Raw genomic sequence first — 20,827 nt, forward strand, 5'->3', positions numbered from 1 at the left:
GAATTCGTTTTGTATTTGTTTTACATTTTGCGCAAATTAGCGAATTTTCGAGTAATAAATTCAGCTAAAGCAATGTGTCGGTACTCGGTAAACCGTAAGGTACTTAGATTTTAAACACATTCGAAAAACTCAAATATAATCAGAAAACAGATTTAAAAGAAAAGTGTTGCCACTGCCCGAAATTAAATATTTTTATCTTCCACGAGTCAATTTTTTGCCAATTGGTAAAGCGTAAGATATTTACTTGTTTATTTATTGCAAATTTCATCAATATCTTATTGATTAACAAAATAGGCTATTTAAAATAAATAAATGCGGTTCATCATTTCTGTTTTCATAATTTATAAGCTTGACTCATTAAAATTATTATTATTATTATTTATAATAACTATGCAATTTTTGACGTCTGGCCGCGCAAACGGCTAGTAAGTAAAAGAGTCATGGCTCTTAGACCGTGATAATCATTTCAATTTTTTATTTCTTACAAGTGGCAGTTAGTATTACTTTTAAATGGAGCTAACTTCCTAAGAAAAAGAATGTTTTCCCTTTTTAAGATATGAATTGGATTTATTAGCTTATGGAAAAGAAAGCTTACGCTACCTTGTCGTGAAGTCTGGTTACCGGAATTTGGCAAAGCTTACAAAGTACGTCTACCTAAGGAGAGGGAAAACTTTCTAAAGAAAACTGTCTCGTATTCATATAAAACATGGGGAAAACCTGAAAAATTAACCAAGCCATTTGCCAGGAATCGAACAGAGTCGTACTCGCAGTATTTAGCGGTTTTAACCACTCGACCACATATGGAATTCCCGTGTCTTGAGGATTTATTCCTTTATGAAAGTATTTCTAAGACAAACAGGCTTGCATTCACATTAGAAAAGTGGTGATAACGCCCATGCAGCCACGCCGTTTACCAACATTTGAACTCCAATCGAAATACTAGAATTCACCGGACAAAAATTTCAGACAAAAATTTTAAAGGAAACTGATTTATATTCTATTACACTTATAAAAGCACGAAAATATCCATGTAGCCAATCAGCTGGGAGTGATTTGAACTTCTACTTCTAAACGGCCTTATCCACTCGGCCGGCACGCACATCTTTTGTTCAGTTAATACCATAAGACCTTTCTCAAAAAGTCCTTCAGAAGTAAATTAAATAAAACATTTACTCCTGAAGAACTTTTTGGGTCATCCATAAAGTTTGTAAACTGAAACTGCTGCCTCATAGGAATTAGTGTAGAATGAATTAATTCGCGTGTAGATCGCATAAATGATTACTTAATTAAAATTTATGATAGTACTTTGTGTATATGTTCGTAACGAAAAAAAAAAAAGATATCATCTAAAGTTGAGGCAAAACACAAGATAAAGACAATATTAAATAGATGAAACAGAAGAAAATTCAATTTAATTTTATTATACTCACAAACGGGGCGATTGGTATTACCTGTACGAAGGGGAGTGAACGGCATAACTGGAAAATGATGAGGAAGGGGAAGCGAGGAGATGCTATTGTTTGGATGAGGAGTTCCCATTAAAACATTAGTTAATTGACTTTCTGGCACATCATTTTGGTGTCTCTTGCTTCCTCTCAGCTCTAATTGAGATTCACTGAGCCTTCTTTACATAAAAAATGTGTCCCGTGTGATTGGCTTTTGTCTACGTTTCAAAATATTTATGAAGTGAGACATAGCATTGTCAATGAAAATGCATTGTCAATGGCATTGTCATTGTTAAAGCTTGCATTTCTTTATCCGAGTGATATAGTTATGTGCATGCTTTGTATTGCTCCATTTTGAAAACATTTCGCGGGTCAAAGAATTTGGATTAGTTTTCCTTCCTTAGGAGACATTTCCTTCACAGTTGCTCTTTGGGATTCCTTCTGTAATTGTTGCAGTCTTTTATTGAGTTCATTTTTCCTGGCCCTATAATAACTCCTTCATTTGTTCACTGTTCACTTCCAAGCTCAAGCCCAGTGATATAATATCGCTGTAATTAATTTGCCCTGAGCGTTGAAGCTCTTGAAGTCTCTGCCAGTAATACCATCTTATCATACCTTCCTCTAAGATAAATACGATGTCCCGTAAGTCACTTGCTGCCAGGTTTAATGAAAATTAAACGACGGGAAGCATTAAAATGACGTTTCAAAAAGACCTTGAGTGTAATTAGGCTACCTCAAAACACCTCTAAAAATCATGTGTTGCCGACTTCAGTGTTCGTAACTAAACTATCATTTATTCTCCGATACGTTTTTGATTCAGATGATTTATTCGTGAATCGAATAGTTCGTGATGTAAGGGTTCGTGATCCGAGGTTTCACTATACTTATAATATTGTACTATAAATACTAGGAAGTATAAAAATTTTAATAGTAGACAGAATTAAATATCTAAAAAATTATTTATTCTGATATTATTATGTAAAATACCAATACTCCTCTGTTTATTTAAATTTTTCTTCAATTTAAATTTTAAAAAATTCTTCGAATTAGTTAACTTCTAAAGAAACAATTTAATATTTAATTTCTGATATATCAAAATATGTGTATTCTTCTCTAAACAACTTATCATAAATTCTTTTTAATTCGCAATAAGACTTTTAGCTTAATGCAAAATTTCAGTTGAGCGAAGAGTCAATAGAAAATTATAACACTGGAAAAGATGAGTGTTTTATAATGACAGGTTTTAACTTCTCAATCACGCTTGAACAACAAATATTATGCTGAAATAAAAATATGCTTAGGTTTAGAAAACGTTTTGCAGTATTGTATTTTTTTTTATCCTTACGAAATAAATTCTGTGAAAATTACGCTTAGAATTTCTTTCTGAACAAAATATATATTAATTTCCAATGAAATGTTTGCCCTTGACCTTGACTTCCACTTATTTAATGCATTCAAAGATAAGATATTTTAAGATACTAATATAAATAAAATATAATTTTTTCTCTAAAACGTCATCCCACATGAAGTAAAATGATTTATTCAGTTGGAATATATTACTTTATGAAGTAGGATCACGTATCCTAAGAAGACGTTGTTAGTAGTAGATAGTTGTTAGTAGTTGCATGCTAAGAGTTTGCCAGACATTAAAAAATTATAACAAAATACTTTTTGACACCCATACGCAGTCTGAATAAATACTTAATAAAGTATCGGAATGGGCTATGAGTAACTAAATTATGTAGATAAAAAGCTATCGTATAAATATACATATATATATAATACGCTCAGAAGAGGTCATATTTACTAAGAAACATACATGGAGATTTTGCTTTTCAATACTTTGCTCTTCAGCTTTTTAATTGTCTCGACCCTGTTTATTTATAACCAAAATTTAAAGAGTAATCTACCATTTTGATTTATTTCTTCATATTTATAAAACTAAAAACGCAAATTTTTATTCATTTTATTATATATTTATATTTTAAATAAGCATCATTTAGTTTTTCACTGCATTTGCAAGTAATGTTTAATGCTTTATGCAAAAAAAAAAAAAAAATCTTTTATATGAAATTAGCAGTTTTTATATTTTGAAATGTGCACAAATTAAGTAACTTCTAAATGTATTATGTTTTTATAATTAATTATCACATACGCCCTTAAGGCCTGACCAATGACCAAGTGGTTAAGATCGTTAAATACTAGGGGTTCCACTCGGACTCGATCCCAGGCGAACGGGCTGGGGACAGAGTTGAATTTTGTGGTTTTTGCCATATGTAATGTGAATATGAGTCTATTTTCCATAAAAAAACGTGTCCCCAGCAGCCGAGCGGAAGTCGCTGAACACTGGTATTTCGACTCTTCGATTCCAGGCGAACGGCCTGGCTGCATGGGTGTTTTCGTGGTTTTTTTCACGTATATCGTGGAGTATGAGCTGGTTTTTCTTAGAAAGGCCTCTACTAAGTCATCCGCTAAGCAGATAACTCTCGTGTGCTTCAACTTTATCGAATAAACCATAAACCGATTAAAAAATCTCCACGGAGACATCACTCTCCTAGGCATAGCCTTCATATGCTTTCATATGTTTTTATTATTCAATTGATACAAGTAATCTAACATTCACCATTATAATGAGTTTCTTCTTGGTAGTTTGGTGTTTTTCAATTTTAATGCTAACTTCAAAGAAAGAAACAAGCAATTAAGTGGTAGAGTTAGCATATATGTGTGGGGACCATGTGAGGGAAATTTTGAAAAATCATTAGACTAAGATAAGTGAATTGCTTAGCCCAGAGCAGAGTATTTCCACAAAACTGAAGATGCCTATCTATGTTTTTCTTCCTCGTAAACATTATTGCAATGGCTTTATAAACGTTTACTTGTATTTTACATTGTTTTGGCTAGGTCTCTAGTTCTTGTATGTGGTTTTTGAAGTTGCTGAATGACTGGACTTAGAGAAAAGCATTTTGTGCAATGTTCGTTGCAGCTGTAGCGTACATTGCAAGTGTAGTGTTTGGTGTGCAAGGAATGCCATTTACATAATGCCTAATAATAGGGTAGAACGCCTGCTAAAATAGCTCGGTTGGTAGAATATGTGTTTGAAATATGAACGACAAAGTGTATTCGTGTTAGGTAAGATTTAACTATGTGTGTAGTGTAATCTGGGAAGCCCAGACTGTGTATTTTGTAAATTAAGTCATCCATCAATACGTGATCGATGGCTTTGGCTATGTCGATAAACAGACTTCCTGGGTATTTCTTGTTTTCAGACCTTCAGAAATGTGCTCAATAACGCGATAGTGTTATTGATGATGGAATATGGATACATTCCTCCGAAAGCCAAACTGCTGCGAGATTAGGATGTTGTTTTCATCTAGAGGTTTCCTTATTCTAGTCAGGATCACTATTTCCATCAGTTTGCTAAGGCAAGGAAGAAAGTTTATCGGTTGATAAAAATCCAGGATCTGTCGCTGGCTTGTTTGGCTTTAGTAGAGGCGTAATTATTGCTGTTTTCCATTCCCTCGGAAAGTATTGCCACTTTATGATGACACTGAAGATGTTGGTTAGCTTAAAGACGGCTTTATAGGAAACATTTTGACCGTCTTATTGGTAATTCGGTAAATTACCGGGCTTTTCTTGGGCTTGAGCTTTTTACTATAACCAAGAACTTCCGACGGCCGGACTGAAAAAATGTTGTTTGCGAATGGTTTGGTATATACCTAGAGTGAACGACAGAGATTATTGTTGGTATATCATGAATGTTGTTTGCTCAAAACTGAGATTCCAGATGCGATGCTAAAAGTTCCACATTCTCAGCTTCGCCGGAGGAGATCTTATCAGGGCCTTTAAGGGTATTTGAGCGCAGCTTTTCTTATATATAGAAATAGCTCTCCAGACGGAATGGTCATCTGTGGAGTGTGAATTTACATAGTTATTCCAGTCATTTTGTATATGCGTATTCGTAAGACACTTGATAGTCCCGTTAAGTAGATTCAGGCTTTGTTTATCGGATGGATATCTTGTCCTATGGAAATGTTTCCAAGTTGTGTTCCTATGCTTATTCAGGTTTCTGAGATCAGCACTTCTTTTGAGTTTAACATGTTTGATAAATTTGCTAGCAGCTTTTTTGAGCATTAATAATAGAGTCGGTGCAATTCTTGACCGAACTCTCAATGTAAGTCTCCGCATGTACAGATGATATAGTTTTAATGTATATGGTTTATAGCTTTGATGAACTTAGAGTAGTCAGTTGTAACGGCTCTTTGTCTAGTGTTATATAGTACCTGATGTTCAGGATAATTATGACCTTGTTATGGTCAGAGGATAATTCATTCATTAACAAAATATCCAGTGGATCTTTGGTATTTTTAAGCAGGAAAGAAATCAATAATACCTGTAGACCTAGTATTATACCATGTTGGAATTTTTGGAGAATAATACAGGCGAGTCGGCCCAGTGCTGTTAGACTTATAGCAGTTCCAAGCACGGTGTCGTGCATTCAAGTTTCCATATATAATAAGCCAATATCCAAGTGTTAGTAAAGTATTCAGATCGATAGTAATTAACGTAGTGTGGGGAATATAAGAGCAGGGAAAAGTCAGAAGGTACGTCAGTGTAGTGTTTGTTGTGAGTGTAATAGCTGTAGTCTCATTGACGAAAAGTTGTGCAAGTGCTAGAGTATATTGGTGAAAGCAATAATAATAGCTTTTCCACCTCTACGTGAGGTCTTCCACCCGTAGAGGGTCTGCAAAACCTACAGACATTGCAGTTGGCAATAAAAATGGTATGATAGAATCAGCAGGCTAAGCTTGTGTTCTTATAGGAACACAGCATCAAGGGAATACCCATTTATAAAATCCCGAAGTTCATTAATCTTATAGGATAATCCATTCTCATTCCATCTAAACACACATAAAAATTTATAAACATTATTAAGCATTATTTGCATTAGGATAACTAAATAAATCTTGAAAAATTATGAAAAGTACGAAAAGTTTATCTATGGAATTCTCGGTTTCCTGCAGTTTAGGAAAATGAGCTGAAGTTTTTCTAATTACATTTATCTAAGAAATACCTGAGAACATCTTTTAACCTCATTAATTAGATTTGAATGTCTTTAAGATTATTTAATTGCATTTTGAAAGGAGGCTCATTAGTTTGTTTTTTATAATGTTTTGCCATATTAGGCATATTTTCAGTAACACTCTTTTTAACAACATTTGCATATCATGTTCTCGGAGGAATAGTAGAAGTACTCGGGATAACGTTATCCACTGTAGTTTTAGCCTTTATATTTTTAATTTGTGAAGGAAATGTGACACAACCACGGTAGTTAGTCGTATGTCCAGTTTGGCAACAGTTGCAGTACTTCACTGTATCAAGCTTTTTAGCAGTCGGTTCTGTGAGGTCCGTGCACTTAAACACAACAAGGTTTGAGTTTACAGACTTCCGAGGAATAACTGAAGTCCTAACAATTGTGGCACTGAACGATTATTTTAAGCAGTTACCAGTTTTAATATGAAAAGGGGAAATAGCCTAATTAAAAAATTAAAATGAAGAATTAATGAAGTTTAAAAAATATAAAGTTAGTTAGAAATTTGCTTTACATAGTTTTATCTTACATATATATATAAATTTCTTTTAAATATATCACGATAGAACCAAGAATATGATGATTTACAGGTTAATGACGTGAAACACAAGAAACAGAAGCGCATTCTTGACTTAACTTACACAGACGAATGGATGCAATCGAGACACCCGTTCTTAAACACGTTTGCACTTTAGCAGTCAAAAACAGGCATACGGCGTGTCTAAAATAAAAGGTTAGAGCATTAGAGCCCAAACTGTTTAGTTTTGCATCCATTGGTTAATATTATGTTTTGTTACCAGATTTGAAAGCTTTATGTAAATACATGCGTCATTAGCGTCACATAATAATTACACGCAAAGATTAAATTTGAAGTGATGCCATTCAGATAGGTTCATTATAAGCATGGTACTATTTAATAAAAAAGAGAAACACCAGAATTAAATTAGATAGCTAAAGTGAACTATTATAAATGAAAGTCAAGATTTTATTTTACGTAATCTCTTTCTGTATATGTATTTGCTGTTTTCATCCTTATATGTATTTCCTTTATTTGTTTTCCATATCGTGATTTATACTAGCGGATACAGTTGTATATTATAAAACAAATGCATAGGAAATTTGGGTTAAAAATCATATTACTTTATTTTTTTCTCAAACCCAAACGCATGTCAATATGTAACTCGCTTTTATTCCCTTCCATTTAAACAACGAGAAATTCATATACTTTACGATCTTTCCACGATATCAGTTCACGCAACTCCAAACTTTAAAAAATAACATACTTCAAGATTTATATCCTTAATTATGTTAATGATTATCATGCTCTTAGAAACTGTGAGAGTTTACTATAATAGGTAGAATTTATTCGAAAGGACTTTAGAGTGAATGGTTTATTGCAAAGTAGACATTGCAAGCATATATGGAATATATGCATGTGTTACATTTACACAGTGATTTTTTTTATTTATTTTAAGGGACTACTTTTTTATTCTAAATTCCGTTCAGAAACAAACATTTTCAGGAAATACCTATATACTATGTTTTTATATATTCGGTCGTTAATGAGTCTAACACAGACATTACCAAATTTTACAGTCTCGTACATCACTACCGATGTTTTCTGTTTCTCATGGACCCTTGCTAGGGTCGTTTCAAAACGAGTGAGATAACAAAATACGTATTTATACTCAAGCTTCCTACACAGAGTGAAAACAAGGTTAAATTTTCACCCGATGCGTTCCAACACATTCAGATGAAAACAGAATAGTTGGAATTGTCACGTGACAAGTGAAATATTCACCTGAAAGGGTTTAATTTACTTGACAGTGACAGCCGTCTTGGGAAATTTTACACTGGTTGAGTGGCTTAGGAATACTATTCTAATAGTGAATTTTTAAAATTTCATCAACTTCAGACGTGTTTTTAACAACTTCTACTATTGCGTTATTAGGTTAAATGCTTTAGATAATTTTGTTCATTAGGTTAATTCTGGTAAGAAACTCTGCAATGATGAACTTGCTTTTCATTAAATTTAGATTAGACACCTTGTAACTACAAATTAACCTCATTAAATTCAGTACACGAATCTATTAAATACGTAATGTCTGATTTCCATTTTATTAAATTTTATTATTAAATGGTATTTTTAGCATTTAAAAAACTCTAAAATACTCTCAAAATGAAATCTTGTCAAACATAACGATTTTGACAGCCAGCGTACTTCAGTGTGAAGGGGCAACCGATGAAAGCTCTTTCGTCATTTTCTTCACGCACATAACATACAAGCCGCCCAACCGGTATAGTGGTTAGCGTTGCTGACTGCCGTGCCGAAGGGCCCGGGTTCGAATCCCGGAGAAGGCGTGGATGTTTGTAAATGTTTAATAAAAAATTGTAAAAATGTTTTTTGTTAAATGTCTTCGTTTCAATATTAACCCTCTCGGACTGGAGGGAACGGCGTTCGCCAAAGTCCTCATCTCCTTTCTTCTTGCTTAAAAAGCAAGATTGATACAGATAACATACAATTCAATGCTTTGCTCCGAATTTTGTTTACAGCATTTAGAATGAATTGACGAGACTGATGCATCTGCTGTTCTGAGTTTTAGCAGCTAACGTTGTCGATGGATGAAGTAGTTGAATTTCAATCAAACAGGATACATTTTGTTTTAAATGGCTTAATAAAACCACGATAGCATCCAAACATGGAAGTTGCTTTATCTGTTGCTGCTGACACTATTTTTGGTAAAGGGTATCACTTTTTGGTATCACTTTTTGCATTAATAGTCACTCAAAACATTGAATATTGATTCACCTTTAGTGCCTGTAGTCAAAGTTCTTGCGAAGAGCAGTTAGTTCTTCATGGATTTCTTGGTCCACGACATAACAAATAGTACAGTGGGTAGAAAAAGTATTTGCACACCTACATTTTTGTTTGCAATTCATAAAAAGAAGCATTAAGAAATAAAAAAATTGGTATTGCCAAATCAGAATAAGTTTAATCATCCAAAACAAACAGAAAAATTACAATAATATAAATAACAATGCTTTTTTGTAACAAAAATTAAAATATCTCGTATCAAAAAAGTATTTGCACAACTGCATGAATACAAAAGAAATAAAATATATAAGCAAATTTCAAATAACTAATATTTAGTATGCATTCCTTTAGCATCTATTACTGCTTGTAATCTTGCTGACATTGATTTAATTAAATTTTCTGTAACAGTAGGATCAGTATTCTATCACTCTTGAATAAGGGCAGATTTGCTTGAAATCTTCCTTTTTCTCATTTTTAAATCCAAAGAATTTCATAAATATTCCAAAGGAGTTAAGTCTGGTGATTGTGGTGGAGTGGCATGCTTTCTGGGTACATTATAAAGCAACCACATACGTGTTATACCAGCAGTGTGCTTGGGATCATTGTCTAGCTGAAAATAGTACGAATTACTGATACCCAATTTTATTGCACTTTGTGGCAAGTTATCTCGCAACACATCAATATAGGTTTGAGCTGTCATATTCCCATCAATGAAACACAAATTACAAACTCCTTTGCTAGCCATGCACCCCCAAATCATAACAGAAGCTCCTCCATGTTTAACTGTAGGTAACATATTTTTGGTATGAAAAACAGTACAAGGTTTTCTCCAAACTAATTTCCTGCCATCTGATTTAAAGATATTGAACTTACTCTCGTCGGAGAATATGACATTTTTCCAGAAATCAATTGGCTTAGTGATATATTCCTTAGCGAATTCAAGTCTCTTCAATCTATTTCGTTCAGTTATGAGAGGGTTTTTCCTTGGAGATCTCCCATAAATGTGTGCATCGTGCAGGACATTTCGAACACTTTGGGCACAGATTTGAACTCCAGATGTTGAAGCGACATCATTGGCTAAAGTAATTGCACTAATAAATGGATTTTTCGATGCTTCTCTTATGAGTTTTCACTTCATTCGCAGTGAAAGTTTCTTTGAGTGTCCAGAGCGCAAGTTATTTGATGTAGATCCTCTTTCTTTATGACGTTTTATAACATAACGAACAGTAGAGAAGCAAACATGTACTTTTTTTACCTATTTTTCGATAACTTAGGCCATTTTCACGTAGAGAAACAATTTTTTCTCGCAACGAAATCGGCAATTCAGTTTTCTTAGGTGCCATTACAATTTGAAATCGACAATCAACTGATAACGTTTCTACAACACCTCCTTTTATAGTCGTCTTACGTATGTTATTTACTGTGGGATGACTGTCAAATAATAGCAAAAAACTCAAATTTGCTAAAGTTGAGTTGAGTGTGCAAATACTTTTTGACATAAGATATTTTAATATTGTTGCAAAAATATTTTTTTATTAATATTATCATATTTTTTGTAATTAATTTAAATGAATAAGCTTATTGTATGTTTTAAATGCCAATTTTTGTATTTCTTAATTCATTTTCTTATAAATTGTGAACAAAAATGTATGTGTGCAAATACATTTTGTACCCACTGTATATGCCAATAACAGTGATTCATTACCAGGATAAGCTCACCAGCGGCCGAACGGTAAAGTCGCTGAACCTGATAGTTCGGTCCGAGGTTCGAATCTCGCGAACGGGCTGGCTGCATGGGCGTTTTCATGGTTTTATCCATGAGTGACGTGTATACGAGCCAGTTTTCCTTTAGAAATTCCTCCACGAAGGCATTCCTCTCCTTAGGCAGATAGCCCTCGAGGCTTTGCCATAATCACACACACATTACCAGAATAAAGTTGACTAGTCCAGTTGTATCGAAAAGGGAGGTTATCAGATAATTACGGAAAAAGCTTGCAAAATCATCACTCATTTCATCTGTGTTGTTGCTTGTTCTTTTGAACTTTGTTGTTTCTCAAAAGAATTCTTTTGGGTTCATAAGCAGGTTGTTCTTAAAACCTCTTTTAGTGGCAGGCAAAATTAGCTGTTCTCGGATAGCATGCTGCTTTCCTGATTTTACTAGAAGTATCAGATACCGTAAAACGGCTGCAAACCATCATCTTCTCTTTTTCACGATGAAATAAACATACTGAGGGTCTTTTTTGAAGTTTTCCCTTTCAGTGTTTGAAAGTATTTCAAATCTTTACCTATTTTGTCAGATTAAGGCTTTCTCAGATAATTCTACAGCTTGGGTGGTTTCATAAAGTCGTTGCTTAAAATTGTTTTGCATAAAAGGCACATGGGTATTTATGTTTGTTCGACAATGATTTAATAAAGCCGAACTTCAAATAATCAACGCTATACTGCCAACTTTCATTTTCAGATTCGGCCATGTTTAGTAGCAGATATCTGTGGACAAAAAATTAAGTTATTTAAATATGATATACATAGCAATTCAAAATCGACTCCCAGTATAAAACCTTATTTTAATTTTGAGTTAGGCATGCAAGATTTTTTTTTTAATTTAGCACATTGTTTTTATTAGGCTGTAGTACTCACTAAATCAAGTTACCCTGCAAAATTTACCTTATACAAAAGTGTTAAGAAAAAAATAAAATAGAAAATCCCATTTTATATCCACCAAAAAATGTTTTAATCCGTTCAAAACCTAAAAGTAACTACTTGCTCGATCTGAAATTAAATTATACTCGTTAAAATATAATATATTATATTGAAAGGGATGCTTCGTTTGGCCTCTCTCTTCAAAAAAAGGATGCTTCGTTTGCAGCAAAACATAAGCAAAGTAGCAGAAAGTTTTTCGAGATTTTCTAACAACTAATTACTACAAAGCACGCGATAATTGTTCTTCTTGGAAAGGATGCACATGTAAATGAACTTCGAAGGAAAAGTGGTTTATAGCTAAATCAGAAAATATTTCAGAGAAAATCGGGATATACTTCTTGTATTCAATTTGCTGCTCCGAGAAATGGCCATCAGCGCCCGATCGCTAAAACCTCTGAACTCTGGTAATTCGACTCGGTTCCAAATACCGCGAATGGGCTTGTAGCGTGTTTCTTCGGTTTTTCTCGTGTCGAAACATAATGATTGAGCTAGTTTTTCTTAAAAATTAGCCTGAGCTAATTTGCCTTAACAAGTCTTCTTAACAGGTCATTCATCCACTTAAAAAAAAAAAAAAAAAAAAAAAAAAAGCTCTAAAAGGTAAAAAGCTCTTTGAGCTTTGCCGTGATTTAAATAGTCCACTTCAATCAAATATTCAAAGAAATAATTCTTATTTAAAATTTCAGTACATTATTCATTCCTTACTTAGGTGATGTTACCAGGCAATTTAAATGGGAAAACAGCTTTCGACGGTTTATCTCCTTTAGGAGGGTTAATTTCGTATTACTTAATTTCGGCAAAAAACACTGTAAGATTTTGCAGGTTACTGGTATGTACATATATTATACATGAGAGTTGAGCTTTAAAACAATTAGTATAAACATTTTTTCTGTTACTCAGCATTGAATGGCTAATTGTTGTTCAAAGCACGTGACTGTTATCCGTTGGGAGCTTCTTAAAGCAAATCGGTTCGTATTTATCATGCATTAGAAAATCATGCCAAGCACTTTATTTCGACAAAGAACACTACAGGATTTTGCAGGTTACTGGTTTGTACATACATTATACAGGAGAGTCAACAGCATTTAAAACTACATGCGGTTGTTATCTGTCGTAAAGGGCTCGCTAAAACAAATCGGTTCGTATTTCCATCGGAAAATCATGACGAGCATGGCATCCTGGACGCAATTTCCAATACATACGCAATTGTTTTTTAAAAAAGGTAAAAGTTGGAGTTTAAATGCAAGTTTACAATTTCTTTCCTATGAAGGTCCTAACCATTTTGTATCTCGAAGAAAGTCGTACTCAAAGGTAGTACAAGTAATACCTTTTATACTGCACATTCTTTAATTCGAGTAAAATAATAATATTAAGATATGTACTCCAAATGCTGGAAACTAAAGGATGTTTTAATTGAAGAAGTAAGAGATCAAAATCCTAACATACTACTACCAAATTTTCAAAAAACGGGTAAAAGTCCCACAAAGTTGAGTACCAAAATGTACACCAAAAGTATATTGGCTAAATCTTTGTGACTACTATTCAGAAGTTTGGTTTCAAGGAGCTAAACAAACTGGTTGCATGTAGTTTTAAATATGCACTTAATGTAGCCAAATCTTTATGGAAATCTCCCAGATGACATCCCTCCTTTTAACTAAGTAATCCTTGCGTACTTTTGACTTCATTACATTTGACATAATTTCCGCTCATTCGGATAAAGGGCGCTGTGTGAGCTCTAGTAGTCATGGTATGCAACATGCTAAAGGTGTAAGATGAGGAAGGCTGAGATAGCCTAATATTATACCCTGAATTCTTTAATTATTGTTATATTTTTGTAGTCAACGTATTTTGTTGTTGTTATTTGAAGGAACATCTATGCACCATTAGCCAAATTAAATCATCAGATGCAATAACATTACCTACCCCAAAATATAAGAATAAAATAAAGAGACAATAATAAAATATAAGTATAATGGAAATTCAAGTTAACAGTTTACAACATAATTACCATCATAAAAACTGATTGGGAAAATGAAAGTAAGAGTATCTACAAATCTCATCTTTGAAAATTCATATAAAAGTGACATATCGGCCAATAATTTACGCCCTTTTCTTCGTGCGTAATTTTATAATTTTCGTGGATATGATGTCAACTGCTGTTCATTTTATAAACGCACAACCAAATAACATCAAAATATTTTCTACTATGCCTCCAACTACATTCACGTAATCGACTATTGATTAATCAATATTTACATAAGCAAAACTAACGCTCCAGGGGTTAAAGAATTTCTTTCTCAGAAACGTATTACACGCGTGTTTTTTGACTCTTCTGCTATTCAGTCACTCGAAAAATTATCCTCCATTAACAAATATTTCCTACAGCATAAATGCCTGAAACAACATCCACGAAAGAGTTAAAACACCCACGAGGGGGGAGGGGGGTCAAAAAAGTATAAGCGAGCAGGATGGCCGTGGGAATAGCTTCTGTAACGCGGCGGACGTGAAAGCGAGTGAGGTTAAAAACCCTCAGCAAGTGGGCAGCAGTAATTAACCACGAGTTCTCCGTTAAAATCCACTTAACCTTCGCCTTCAAAAGTAAAGAAAGCGCGCACAAAAAGAATTCCCCAACTCTTGGCGAACCAGTGCTTGTATACCGACCTACTTCAAAAAAGCGATTCACCTTCGCTGGCTAATAAAGTCGATTTCCACGCTTAAATGTCAAGGCTAAAAGATGACGTCTCGAACATTTTCTTCGATTTTTACTTGGGTGTGGAATGAAGTTGCTTGATCAGCGTGGTAAAACAGGCTTTATTTTGAAAGATTTATTACTTATTAATATGAGAGGAAGCGTTATTAATACTGTTAGCTTCTGAGAACTTAAATCGATTCTAAGAAAGAAATGAAAATTATGATCGAATTGGTTGCAAATATTGTAAAGTAGTAAACAAAAATTCAAAGGACTGAAGAAAGCTGTATTTCAAAATAATACTTTATTGCTGCTAAAAATCATTAAAATTACGTAAAATTGAAATCAGAAGTACCTAGAAATTTAATGCCTTAGCATAGAATTTAATAATGAAATAAATATCTTTTAACTTTTATTATGCAATCATTAACTTATTTGTACGTTTTATGAAATGCTTTGGACCTTTCCAATTGCAGAACAACACGCGCTAAACAACTTTTTTCTTGAAAGACACAGTATGCGCCATCTTGATACTTCAAGGGAGAAAACATACTTTCGTCATCAGCTCAATTATACTATACTGAAGTAAATGTTTCTAAACTTAGTAAATATTTCTTTTAGGTTAATTATTTCAATAAACAGAAAACGAAATAAAATAGCACGTATTAAACACATTTTATAGAAAATACATACTTTGAGAACAAAATTCTTTTACAAAAGTCTGGCGAAGATTATTTGAGCTGAGGCAAAAAGGGCTATCTATCTTTTCCCCTTAGGGGAAATGATACCGTGCTCATAGAGCTTCTGGTCTTTATCAGCGAAAATCCATCCCAGCGAACTGCGATTTGAGGTTTTTATTATTGCTGCAATTTTTACCATTTAAGAAATTTTGTCAATTTCGAAATAAATGATAATCCAATTGTGCAAGTTTGGGGATATATGTGAGGTGCGGCATCACTTTCCAAAACAGGCTTCAGCAATTTCGTACATGTTGCTAAATATATGTGAGACCTCACATTCTTGTGGTGAAACACGATTCCTTTGGGATTTGCCAACTGTGGTCTTTTCTCTTTGACTGCTTCTTTCAGTTTCATAAGCTGTTAGCAATATACATCTGAATTGAGCGTTTGGTAGCTAGAAAACAACTCAAAATGCACAACACATCTGTAATGCCACCAAATTAACAGTATGATCTTTGTATGATTTAATTTAGTTTTCAGTAAGATTTATGCTGATTTATCATGCTTATGTCATGATCCTTTCCGATAAATGTTATTGTAGACCAGGGATGTCAAACTCATAGGTACACTTGGACCAAACAAACAAGGTAAAAGGTTAGGCGGGCAATAATCAAACAAGGTTTAGGCGGGCTGAAAAAAAAAAAAAAAAAAAAAAAATCAATATTCATAGAAACGTAGATTTATTTCGAATAATACAATAATAAACATATATATATATATATATAGAAAAGAACAAGAAAAATTTAATGTTTACGTCCTGATACTTGACATCTCTTCTCTGCTATTACCTTTCCTATTTCCGGAGAAATTTTGTTTGCAGTGATAACTTTCAACGCTGACCCAAGGTGAGCATCATTAATACGGTTTCTAATAGGAGACTTATTACCTTTCATGACTGAAAATAAGTGCTCGCACCGATAAGTGCTACCAAACATGGAAATAATTTTATATGCGAATTTTCGAGTATTTTCAAACCTGGCTGGTAAATATTTGTAAAATTCAGGCACGCCCAATTCAATGAATTTTGCTTTCAAATTTGAGTTGCATTGAATCTCGATCACCACCATTTGCATATGGCTCGGTACTGAGTCAATACTTATTGAGAAAAATCGAAGAAAACAAAAAAAAAAAAAAAAAAAAAAAAAATTGTCTTCGAGGGAACTAAAATCATTAAACCTCGTTTCAAATTCAGTTGTTAAATTTGCAATTTTTTCTGCGTATTTTTGGTACGAACAAGTATCATCTAAACTTGATTTGTTCATGCTGCACGTCGGGAAGTGCGTCAAATCTTCATTTTTAAGTTGTTTTTCCCAAAGAACTAGTTGACATTTGAATGCTTTAATTATGTCAAACATGTTCGTAATGATATGATCTTTTCCTTGTAACGATAAATTTAAATCGGTGTGTGGTTATATCAACCAAGAAAGATAAATCTTGTATCCATATTGGATCGTAAAACAAACTTACGTCTTGATTTTTCGTTTTTAAAAACTGACATATTTCTTCTTTCAAATCCCAGAATTGTTTGAGAATCTTGGAGCAAGATAACCAAAGTACCTCGGTATAGTTGGACAAACCCGAATATTCACTATCTAACTCACTTAAGAAAGCAGTGAATTGACGCTGATTTAAACCTCGAGATCTTATAAAATTTATAACTTTTTTTATATATGACAAAACATTCTCCATATTTATTACTTTCGTGCATAGAACTTCTTGATGTATAATACAATGCATATGATGAATGTTTGAACCGTGAATTTCATTAAGTTTTTTTCTTAGTAATGCTACGAAGCCCTTGTTTTTCCCGGTCATTGATGGAGCGCCATCTGTAGCTACAGAATTTAATTTTGCCAAAGGTAGATTGTATTTCTGCAGAAGTCCAAAAACACAAGTAAATATATCTTCTCCTGTGGTAGTACCAGGCATCGGTATTAGTTGCAGTAATTCCTCAAAAATGTTAAAATTCTTGTCACAAGAACGAAGAAATACTGCTAATTGAGCTTTGCCACTAATGTCCGTGCTCTCGTCACAGGCAATGGAGAAACTTTCGAAACTAGATGATTTTGCTTTGATCTGATCACTTAAATTCGCGGCTAAATCAGTAACTCTTTCCGCAACTGTATTTCGAGAGAATGAAATTGATTGAAAAACCTTCACACTTCCAGGACAAACAATTTCTCCAGCTTTCATTAGGCATTCCTTGATGAAATCACCGTCAGTAAAAGGCTTCGAATGTTTAGCTATCAACTCGGACAAGACGTAGCTTGCATGTACCGCCGTTTCACTTTCTTGCAATACTTTACTAAACATGGACTGTTGCTTTTTCACTCCTAACTTGAGCTCTTTCAACTTTTCTTCTCTCATTAATCCTTCGTAATTGTTATATTTCGATTTGTGTTGTTCGTAATGACGTTTAATATTATATAACTTTGGTACATTAATAGTATTATTACATATCAAGCAGATTATTTTATCTTTTATTTCACAGCAAAAATATTCTAATTCCCATTTTGCTTGGAATATTCTATGTTCGTCAGCGGTTTTTCGTTTAATTTTACTACCACTTGGTTTTGATATAGACATACTGAATACAAAGGGCTCGAATAAACACGGTTAACGTTAAAAAGTTAACAAAAATTTATTCTTTCCACAAGAGATAAGTCAAAATGCTGAAATATTTCATCAAAAATATTCTAACAATATCACAAAATGTCAAACGTTTAGCAAAAATCAATTCAAAACAGAGAAACTAATTCTATCTCACAGCGAAATCGCTACAAATCAATCACAGCATTAAGTAAACAAACAGTTCGCTAGAACTACAGCTACTACTGAGATGAGTTGTTTGTTCTCGGCTTTTATAAGCTTTATAATTAATTTCTCGAATATACTGGAAACATCTATAAATATCTGGATTTTTGTGTATGGCAACAGCAATTACGAGATATTTATTTATTAGGTATTAAATGCACCCGCTGTTCTATTTTTAACCTTCCAACGCAGCTGTTTTTTCAAAAATCGTCTGCGTTGCTAAGGCAACATGAAGCAAATCTGATTACAATTCTAAATAAAAAAAACTAAATAAATAAATAACTATGAAATCCGTAACAATATGAATCAAGTAATAATTAATAATAAAGCAAAGTGCATGCACATGCATGCACCAATATATCGTACAAAACTATGATTGGAAAACTGAGACCTTGAGTTCGGCTACATTCGGCTATCGGGAGATGCGTACAAGTTCTGAGTGCACGTGTCCCCCAAAAGCCGAAGGTAGCTGAACGCAAGCTACTCACACGCATTTGTAATTTAAGTAGTGTGTGTGTCAGCTCGCTCTGAGTAATCTAACAACACTGAATAAATTATTGTTAATTACTTAGCAGTAAACATTTCATTTTTTTCTTCGTCGATATGTTATTTTATTATTATATATTATTAATTGCCGATATATTGGCCGGGCCGCAAAAATATTTGTTGTGGGCCGCCCGCGAGTTTGACATCCTTGTTGTAAATGATACATTTTTCATCACTCTGCAGAACGAAATTACTTTCTTGTCAATCCAATATTTTGTAAAAGTCAATCCTTACAACAAAGACGATATCTGTTCGCGTATAAAATGATTATGATCTGCAAACAGTACATGTTTAAAACACAGAGGACTCTAAAAAGCGGATTGAATTATTTGTTGTACAATAAGGTATGTAATTGCTACTGTCCTAAAGAAAGGTTGTTCTCGTAAAGGATTTTTTAAGGAAACTTGGTCTCGTATTCAAGTTTCACTTGGCGAAAATTATGAAACTTTCCTGTAGTCTGCCCCCCGTTCGCAAAAATATTGAGCTAGGTGGCATGGACATTTTCTGGTGTATTCAGTGCCTAGTAATAAATCAAAAACTGAAATGTCGCCGGTTCACTTTAGAATGAGTAATAAACTATTTCATTGGAGAATAAAATTGAATTACTATTTTATTCTACATTTTTTGCGTAGTCGTAAGAATGGAGAAATAACACGAAATGCAAGAATTTCCTTCTCACGAACTTGATGTAGACTTCACTTTCTAAAATTACACATCTTTCTGTGAATTTGTAGTTGTTTGTGGTTTCACTGTCCTTCAGAAAGATTTGAGTAACATACAGTCAGGGGATTTTCGTTATATTTATGAATAAACATGTATATTTTCCAAAAAACAAGCACTAAATGCTTAAGAGTACGTTTCACGAAATATTCTTCGCTCTACTATTTTATTGATACATTAAGTAAATCATTATAAATGTTATGCATCGTGAAAAAATGCCTGTTATAATATAGAATGCATTTTCATTTTTGTAAGCATCCAAACAGTTTAACAAAACTTTTAAATGTTTTCCGCAAAGAAAAAAAATATAAACTTTTAACTTAAAGTATTTCATATAATATTATTTAAAAGCTTTCAAAACCGAGATGTAATATAAGGAAAAGTAAAATTAATAATGATTTGGTTTATTTGATTATGGCAATACACACTGTGGATGTCTGTGTAAAGGAAGGGATACTTTAATGAAGGATTCCTCTAACGGAAACTAGTTTGTATCCAAGTCACAAGCATCACGAAATTTCGCATGCAGTCAACTCATTCTGCAGGATTTCATCCCAGATCGAGTTACCAGGGCTCATCGATTTCATCCACTTGGACACTTGATGTGCCTAAAATTAATAGTGAACATAGTAACATCTTTACTTTCAAGTATTTCCTTAAAATTAGATTAGCACTTAAGTATTTGTACATAAGTTTTAATGATGCTATAGAATTTGTCAGCCTTTTCACCAAAGCTTCAAAACTGAATAGCATGCAGATTCTTCTTAATTAAATATTTATTGTTAAAAATAAGGAAGCAGAAAATTTTAACTCCATTACTTATAGGATTTTGAAAATGAATAATATAAATGTAGTGCATTTACCTATTCACACCTATAAAGTATTTGGGTAGTAGATACATGTAAAAACGCTCAAATAAAGAAAATTAAATGCTGTTGTAGCCACACATTTCTCGCATCCCACACAAAGGTTACAACTCAATTATTATGTCTATAAACACAGTTTATTATACACGGTAGTTCAAGAATGAAGAATTTATATGTGATAATATAAATTATTTCATTTTCACAACTAAAATTAAAAGCAAACAATTCGTATGCTTTGGCATAGAGTTCTTAATAGGAGCTATAGATAAGATAATTTATAATACCTGAAAGTTTGTTGAAGTTTGTGCAATGTAAGAGCGCTCTGCCATAAGAACGTTTACTAAAAATGACATGAGACGCTCAGCTTTGAAAGAATTACTGATGGCACTCAAATATACGTTAAATA

Source organism: Stegodyphus dumicola, chromosome 4, assembly GCF_044657685.1.
Source record: "Stegodyphus dumicola isolate Sdum_Otavi_A_Nest chromosome 4, ASM4465768v1".
Lineage (NCBI taxonomy): Eukaryota > Metazoa > Arthropoda > Arachnida > Araneae > Eresidae > Stegodyphus > Stegodyphus dumicola.